Below are 9,326 nucleotides of genomic sequence, written 5' to 3'. Positions count from 1 at the left end.
ATCTGTCCTCTAATCAAGCAAGCCAGTTAGGATTTTCCACATCCAGATGGCCTCACATGCTGCCTGACTTGTAGCCATTTATTCTGCCTCTGCTGAGCTCATTGCAACCAACCTCCGTTTCCTGCTATACTAAGAAACTACCACTGATCCAAGGTTGAAAATCCCTCTTGATGTGCTCTTCCGATCTAATGGACTCCCTACTCAATCTGCATCAGTGAAGCCCTGTATCTTCACTCACTCTGTCTATTTTTACCATAATCCACACTGAGATGTGCCTCTGAGGTATCTCAATACATGCTTTGCCACCTTCCAAAAAATCTTGGTAGGCTGAACCATTGCTTGACTCATTTTGTTCATCGCATAACACAAATCTGGTCATGTGTTCACTAAGTAGATTAGTGAACCCACAAGCTGCCTGTACACAGTAGCCTCTACCACTTCTGTTGAAGTAGCAACTTCCTTCCTCTAGTTACCTACTAGAGGAGTCTGTATGGGCTTGCGCTTCTCAATGTGGAATCTCCTGAGTATCTCATTGGCATACTTGCGCTGGGACACAAACAACTCCCCATCCTTCTACCACACTTCCATGCCAAGGAAGTAATGTATGAGACCCATGTCTTTCATCTCAAATACTCTTGCAAGGTCCTCCTTGCAAGACACAATCAACTAATCATCACTAGTTAATATGAGATCATCAACATAAAGTACAATGATCAACAACTTACCATTCACCACGATGTGTTACAGGTTCTCATCCGCTTCACTCTTTGTGAAGCCCAACCCAGTGAAGTAGTTATCTATCCTAGTGTACCAAGCACGAGGTACCTGCTTCAGCCCATACAACTTTCTCTTGAGTCGATACACATGTGACTCATGATCGACGGTCTCAAAACCTCATGGCTATTCAATGTATGCCTCTTCATCAATCTAACCATTGAGGGATGCAGTCTTCACATCCATCTGATGGATCTTCCAACCCATCTGTGTTGATAGTGCCAACATAGATCTAATAGATGAGTACCATGTGACAGGAGAAAAATTCTCATCATAATCAATCCCCTTGACCTTTGAAAATCCACGGGTAACAAATCTTTCCTTAAGCTTCTCCACACTACCATTAATAACTTACTTTACCTTGTAAAGCAAACAGGAAATCACAACTAACTTGTTCTCTAGTCTCAAAACCACATACAAACACTATTATTTTTATGAAACCAACTCACAAAAAGACAGAAAAGATAGATGAACGACTTAGAATTCAGCCTCTTCAAGGGGACAACCTCCTTTACATTACATATATGAACAATTCTTTGATGATACAAATGACAACGCATCCTTTCTATATATAGGAGTCTAAGGGGCCATAATAGAATCAGAGCCGGCACAAAAATAATAATGTAAGGGCACAATAATAACAATAGTGGGCTTCTATGGGGCACAATAATAAAAATATGGGGTCTACACGGGTACAACAATATAATAAGGGGGTTGTACTAATAACAATAAGGGATTACGCTAGCAGTATAGGGGACTAACATGCCCATCTCCTTCAAAAAGTGTTGTCCTCAACGCCTTAGTTGTTCTTGATGATTCTGTATAAAATCCTTGTCCTCCCATGTGGAATATTTTGTAGGTAAGTTCTTCCACTTGATGAGATACTTTGCAATTGATCGATTTCGTAGCTATCAGGTTCTTGTTTCTGTGACTGCTCCAAGTTCCAATATGATTTTTCCTTCCTCTTCAAGTTCAGGCAATATTGTTTGAATTGGGATATTCTGCAAATTTTGAATGTGTGGCCACACTTCTTTGTCCTTCTTCCATTCATCCCTTGCTTCATTTATCTAATCCGGTTGGATAATAGAAATAACACAAACCAATGCTTCCACATCCTCATTCTTTCTTGAGAGTGCATCTGCAACAAAAAAATTCTTCCCTTTTCTGTAGATGATGTCAAAGTCATAACCGAACATATTTGCGAACCATTTTTTCTTTCCTTCTAAAAATAATATTTGTTCTAAAAAGTATTTAAGACTATCATGATCCATTTTGACCTTGAAGTGTCTTCCCATTGCATAAGGTCACCATTTCTTAAGTGCATGTAGTATTGCCAACATTTCCTTCTCATATATAGCTTGCTTGAGATGTAGATATAAAAATACTCATTCACCTACATCAAAACTTTTTTCACTGCGATGTTGATCTACCTGTTGTTTCATTTGATTCTGCACCAGAGTGGCGTTATCCTTTAAAAGTTGGAGAACTTGTTGTTGATGGTCGATGAGATGTTTCACTGCTTGAACCTTTTTCTTCTTGATATGTACTTCTATATTAAGAGTTTGAGGAGTGGTAATTTCTTCCAATGCTTTACAAGATATGGTCGGATTCATTTCTTGATGCTCAATGAGATCTTTCACTTCTTGAACATTTTTCTTCTTGATGTCCTTATATCTTAATAGTTTGAGGAGTGGTAATTTGTTGGGTCCCTATAATACTAGTGATTACCCCATTACTATTGTAGTTATACCCCTTATTTATATTGTTGTGCCCCCATTGCCCTCATATTGTTATTAATGTCCCCATAGAATCCCTCTATTGTTATTTTTGTGGCTTTATATTATTATTGTTAGGTCAGCTGGATTATATTGTGACTCCCTAGACTCCTATATATAGAAAGGAGGTCTTGTCATTTGGATCATCAAATAATTGTTCATTTGTGTAATGTAAAGGATATTTCCCCCTCGAAGAGGCTGAATTCTAAGGCTTTGATCTATCTTTTCTATCTTTTCTTGAGCTGGTTTCATAACATTTGGTATCAGAGCTTTGGATTCTAGGGTTTCGCTGCTCCAAATAGGTCATCGTGGCATTTTCGCTATAATTTTTTTTCTGTGACGTTTCAGAAGTCGCAAAAAGAAACCCATTTAAGAAGAAATCATGTTGAACCTTGGGTCCAAATTTCAGAGCTTTTCGCATGATATGTTTGGAGATATGATCGGAGGAAGTTGGTCTTTTTGCAGACTCCTGAATTACATTCAAAACAGGTGACCTAGGGAAAATCGTCATAACCTTCTCTCTGAGGATCGGATTGAAATTTTGTAAGAAGTTATAGAAAGAGGACGGACTGTAGTTTCTCATATGCATTTTTCATATCCATAGGTCGAAACAATGACTCGTGGCACGTCGTACAAGTTTGCTCCACTGAACTAGTCTATAACCAAGTCACTGTGGGAGATTTCATATAACTCTTCCTTGGAGAAACCAATTTGGGTCAGACTTGTGGCGTTGGAAAGAGGACTCAAAATGCTACTACAGGTAAAAATTTCAGAATTGTATGATCTGAAATTACAGAGATACATCAGATTCAATATCAGGCTTCTACAAAGTGAAAAAAGGTGTGTAGTTTTTTTTTTTTTAATTTTTGCATAAGCTTGGTTTGAAGGAATTAAAAGGGCATAGTAAAGCATTATTATCGGTAACTTATGCCCCGAGGAAAGAAAATACAAACACCTAGTAAGGAACCTGAAAGCTCTAGCATGACTCATGAAGAAGAGGAAGAAATGTGACATGATATATCAAATTTACAAGAGCAAGTGCAACAAATGTCACACTCATAAAAGCTAACAAAAGCTAAGATAAATGGTGTGGAATCTAAGATAAATGGTGTGGAATCTAAGATAAAGGGCATGGAAGCTAATATGGATGATTTGAAGACAGATTTGAGGACAAATTTGAAGACAGACATGGCAGATTTGAAGACAGATTTGACAAATTTTCTACAAGAAATACTTACTAATGGTGAAAGGGTTGTAAAGGAAACTCATGATGTGAACAAAAGAAATGTTAATCATGATTCCATAGACTCTAATGTTGGATCGAAGACCCACCATATTCCAAAAATCGATATGAGGAAGTTTGATGGCAAGGATCCGCCACATGGATATTACAGATGGAGCAGTTCTTCGATCTCAATAATGTGCAAAACACACAAAAGGTACGTATGGCAACTTTATATTTGGAACCAAATCAGTTTGTATGGTATCAATGGCTTTGCTCTCATAAACAATTTATCACTTGGGCAATTTTTACGGAAGAATTGATAGCACATTATGAGGATACAAAAAGCAACACTTTTTTTAGCCAATTGATAAGTCTCAAACAAAAGGGTTCAATAATGGAGCACATTGAGGAGTTCCAAAAATTTAACATAAGGGTAAAAGATATTCTAGAGGAGCATAGGATTGATGTGTTCATAGGGTCTTTAAAGGATAATATCCAACATGATGTTCACCTTTGGGAACTTGATTCATTAGAGAAGGCATTCAGGTTAGCAAGAAAAATGGAAAGCAAAATTATGGCAACTAGGAAGCATACCACTCACAACTATAAAGACGGAAGTGCAGTTGCCCCTAGTCTTCCACAACCTATAAGGTTGACACCACAACAATTGGAAGAAAAAAGAGCAAAAGGGCTTTGTTATAGTTGTGATAGAAAATACACTAAAGGTCATAAGTGTGCTGAGAAGAAATTATTTTACATAGATTGTGAAGAGGAAGAAGAAAAGGAGCAAGAAAGGTCAAAAGAAGAGGATATGATCCAGGAACAAAGCCTAGATGAAGAACAAATAAATCCAACCATATCTTGTAATGCATTGGCGGGAATTACCACTTTTCAAACCATCAAGATAGAAGGACAAATCAAGAAGAAAAAGGTAATAGTGTTTATTGATTCAGGAAGCACCCACAATTTTATTCACTCTAGGGTAGCAAAACAATTGAATTGCTTCCTATATCCAGCACCAGAGTGTCAATTGATGATTGCAAATGGAGGAACAATAAATTGCTCTGGAAAGTGCCATAATATCAAGCTATCCATGGGAGAATATGTATTGACTAGCCCAATGCTTTCCATTCCAATGGGAGGTGTTGATGTTGTTCTAAGAGTCCAATGGCTACAATCCTTGGGTACAATAGATTTTCAAGAACTTTTCATCAAATTTTCTACAGAAGGAAAGGAAGTTGAATTAAGGGGTATTGCAGGGAAAGCAGGACAGATAATTAGCTTTAATGGTATGACAAAGCTTCTAGAAAAGGAGCAAAGGGGTGTAATTGCACAATTATGTTCGCTAGATGTTTCCACATTAGAATCATCTATTTATCCAGATCTCCACAAAGTCCTGGACAATCATTCCAAGGTATTTGAGACTCCCAAAGGTCTCCCACCTATGCGTGATGATGATCATGCTATTCATCTGATTCCAGGAAGTGTTCCTCCAAACATCAGGCCATACAAATATCCCTATGTCCAAAAAAGTGAAATTGAACGTATGGTTGCAGAAATGCTAGAGGCTGGTATAATTCAACCGAGTCAAAGTTTTTTCTCTGCTCCAGTAGTATTGGTGCACAAGAAGGATGGATCATGGTGCATGTGTCCGGATTATAGGGAGCTCAACAAGCTCACTATTAAAGATAAGTTCCCCATTCCTGTCATTGATGAATTACTAGATGAATTGCATGGATCAATTTACTTCACCAAGTTGGATCTTCATTCAGGATATCATCAAATTAGAATAAAGATTGAAGACATTCCGAAAACGGCATTTAGAACTCATGAGGGTCATTATGAATTTTTGGTCATGCCTTTGGCCTTACCAATGCACCTTCAACATTTCAAGGTTTGATGAATTCAATTTTCAAACCATTCCTTAGAAAATTTGTGTTAGTATTTTTTGATGATATACTTATCTACAACAAGTCTTGGAAGGATCATGTTGAACATGTTGACAGGGTGCTACAACTATTGGAGGAGAAACAATTATATGCAAAAAGATCCAAATGTTTCTTTGGAGTGCAGGAGGTGGAATATTTGGGTCATATTGTATCTCATGAAGGAGTTAAGGTAGACCCTAGCAAAATTAAAGCCATTAAGGAATGGAAAATCCCCACATCCATAAAGCATCTACGCGGATTTCTTGCGTTGACAGGGTATTATCGCAAGTTTGTTAAGAATTATGGGAGAATAGCAGCACCTCTAACGACATTATTGAAGAAAGATGCATTTTCATGGACTCTGGAAGCAACAAAGGCCTTTGAACATCTTAAAGAGGCAATGTGCCAAGCACCAGTCTTAGCTACACCGGACTTAACAAAAACCTTTATTGTGGAATGTGATGCTTCAGGAAATGGAATTGGTGCTGTTCTAATGTAAGATGAAAGACCCATTACTTTTGAAAGTTGTCCAATCAAGGGAAAGCTTTTAAGCAAAGCTATTTATGAGAAGGAAATGTTGGCAATACTCCATGCACTTAAGAAATGGCGACCCTACCTAATGGGAAGACACTTCAAGGTAAAAACGGATCATGATAGCCTTAAATATTTTTTAGAACAAAGATTATCCTCTGAAAAGCAACAAAAGTGGGTCACAAAGATGTTCGGCTATGACTTTGAAATCATCTACAAAAAAGGGAAGCAAAATGTGGTGGAAGATGCACTCTCAAGAAAGGATGAGGATGTGGAAGCATTGTTGTGCACTATTTCTATCATCCAACCAGATTGGAGAAATGAAGCAAGGGAGGAATGGAAGAATGATGAAGAAGTGTGGGAACTTATTCGAAAGCTACAACAAGATTCCAGTACGTCCGATACATTTAGCTGGCAAAATGATTCGTTATGGTACAAAGATCGCTTATACCTTTGTAAGAATTCCCAGCTAAAACAAATGATTCTTATGGAACTGCACACTTCTCCCTTAGGAGGGCACTAAGGATTTTTAAAAACTTACCATAGTGTTAAGAAGGAATTTTTTTAAGATGGCCTTAAATCAGATATTCAAAAGTTTGTGGCAGAATGTTTGGTTTGCCAACAAAATAAAGTTGAAACAATTAAGACACCGGGTCTATTACAACCTTTATCCATTCCAAGCCAACGTTGGGAGGAGGTATCAATGTATTTTATCATAGGTTTACCCAAGTCTGAGGGAAAGAGTGTCATCATGGTGGTAGTTGACAGACTTACCAAGTATGCACACTTTTGTGCATTATTACATCCATTTAAAGCCAGTACAGTTTCTACTGCATTTATGGAAACAATTCAAAAGCTACATGGAAACCCAAAGATTATTGTAAGTGACAGAGATCCCATTTTCACTGGAAATTTTTGGACAGAATTATTTTCTTGTCTTGGTACTCAGTTAGCTCATAGCTCATCTTATCATCCTCAATTTGATGGGCAAATTGAGATAGTAAATTTTTTTTTGGAAGGATATCTTCATTGCTTTTTATCTGATAAACAGACACAATGGGTCAAATGGTTGCCTCTGGCTGAATGGTGGTATAACACTTCCTTTCATACAGCAACAAAAATGACCCCATTTATGGCACTTTATGGGTATCAACCACCATCCATCACATCATATTTAAGAGAAAATTCTAAGGTTCAGGGAGTGGAACATCACATCGAACATCAACAACAAGTCCTCCAACTCTTAAAGGATAACGTCGTGTTGGAATAGAATAGAATGAAACAACAGGCAGATCAACATCGGAGTGAAAGAAGTTTTGATGTAGGTGATTGGGTATTCCTATGGCTACAACCATATAAGCAAATGTCCCTCAAGCAAGCTAAGAAGGATAATAAATTATCACCAAAGTATTATGGTTCGTACAAGGTGTTGCAAAAGATTGGTACTATGGCATACAAATTGGAGCTTCCTGCAGCTTCTCGATTGCACCTAGTTTTCCATGTTTCATGCTTAAAGAAGGTTATAGGTGACAAGCTCCCAGTTCAAACAATATTGCTAGAACTTGACGAGGAAGGAAAAATTATATTGGAACCTGAAGTAGTTATAGAAACAAGAACTCGACAGCTACGAAATCGATCAATTTTAGAGTACCTTATCAAGCGGAAGAGCTTATCCGCCGAAGATTCCACATGGGAGGATGAGAATTTTATGCAGAAGTATCTAGAACTACTCAAGCGTTGAGGACAACACATTTTTTGAAGGTGAGGGGCATGTTGGGTCCCTATAATATTAGCGATTACCCCATTACTATTGTAGTTATACCCCTTATTTATATTGTTGTGCCCCCATTGCCCCCATATTGTTATTAATGTGCCCATAGAATCCCTCTATTGTTATTTTTGTGGCTTTATATTATTATTGTTAGGTCGGCTGGATTATATTATGACTCCTTAGACTCCTATATATAGAAAGGAGGTTTTGTCATTTGGATCATCAAAGAATTGTTCATTGGTGTAATGTAAAGGAGGTTTCCCCCTTGAAGAGGCTAAATTCTAAGGCGTTGATCTATCTTTTCTATCTTTTCTATCTATATTAAGAGTTTGAGGAGTGGTAATTTCTTCCAATGCTTTACAAGATATGGTCGGATTCATTTCTTGATGCTCGATGAGATCTTTCACTTCTTGATATGTCCTTCTATCTTAATAGTTTGAGGAGTGGTAATTGCATCCAATGCATTAAAAGATATGGTTGGATTCATTTCTTCTTTCTTGATGTGATCTTTCAATTCTTGAACCTTTTTCTTCTTGATATGTCCTTCTATGTTAAGAGTTTTAGGAGAGGTAATTCTTTCCAATGCTTTACAATATTGGTCAGATTCATTTCTTCCTTCTCTGGGTTTGGTTCCTAGTGTATATACTCTTCTTTTGATGTTTCTTGATCATTTTCTTCCTCCTCTCCACAATCAATGTAAAATAATTTCTTCTCAGCACACTCATGCCCTTTAATGTATTTGTTATCACAATTGTAACAAAGTCCTTTTTCTCTTTTCTCTTCCAATTTTTGTGGTGTAACCCTTGTAGATTATGGAAGGATAGAAGAAAAAACACTTCCATCTTTATAGTTGTGAGGGGTAGACTTCCTTGTTGCCATAACTCTTCTTTCCACTTTGTAGCAAAGCCCTTTTTTTCTTTCTTCTTCCAATTGTTGTGGTGTTGCTCTAAAGAAGGTGTTGCTCTTTGTATCTTCATAATGTGCTATCATTTCCTCCGTGAAAATTGACCACGTAACAATTTGTTTACGAGAACAAAGTCCTTTATACCATAAAAATTGATCCGGTTCTAAATATGAAGATGAAATACATACCTTTTTGTAACAGTGGTACACCATCTAGATCAAAATATTGTTCCAAACTTCCTCATATCGCCTTTTCCTGATTTCAGGAGCTCAATATTGAAATGACTATAACTCTGTACTTTAATATCTCAAAGTTCTGAAATTATCTCTTGTAGTAGACCTCTAAGTCCTCTTTCTAACCACGCAAGTATGATCAAAATTTTATTCTCCAAGAAAGAGTGATACCCAATCTCCTAAGG

This window comes from Pinus tabuliformis, chromosome 4_2, assembly GCF_031772625.1.
Source record: "Pinus tabuliformis cultivar Carrire ecotype Pingquan chromosome 4_2, CPIR1, whole genome shotgun sequence".
Lineage (NCBI taxonomy): Eukaryota > Viridiplantae > Streptophyta > Pinopsida > Pinales > Pinaceae > Pinus > Pinus tabuliformis.
The sequence above is the reverse complement of the archived record's forward strand: the minus strand, read 5'-3'. Positions refer to the sequence as shown.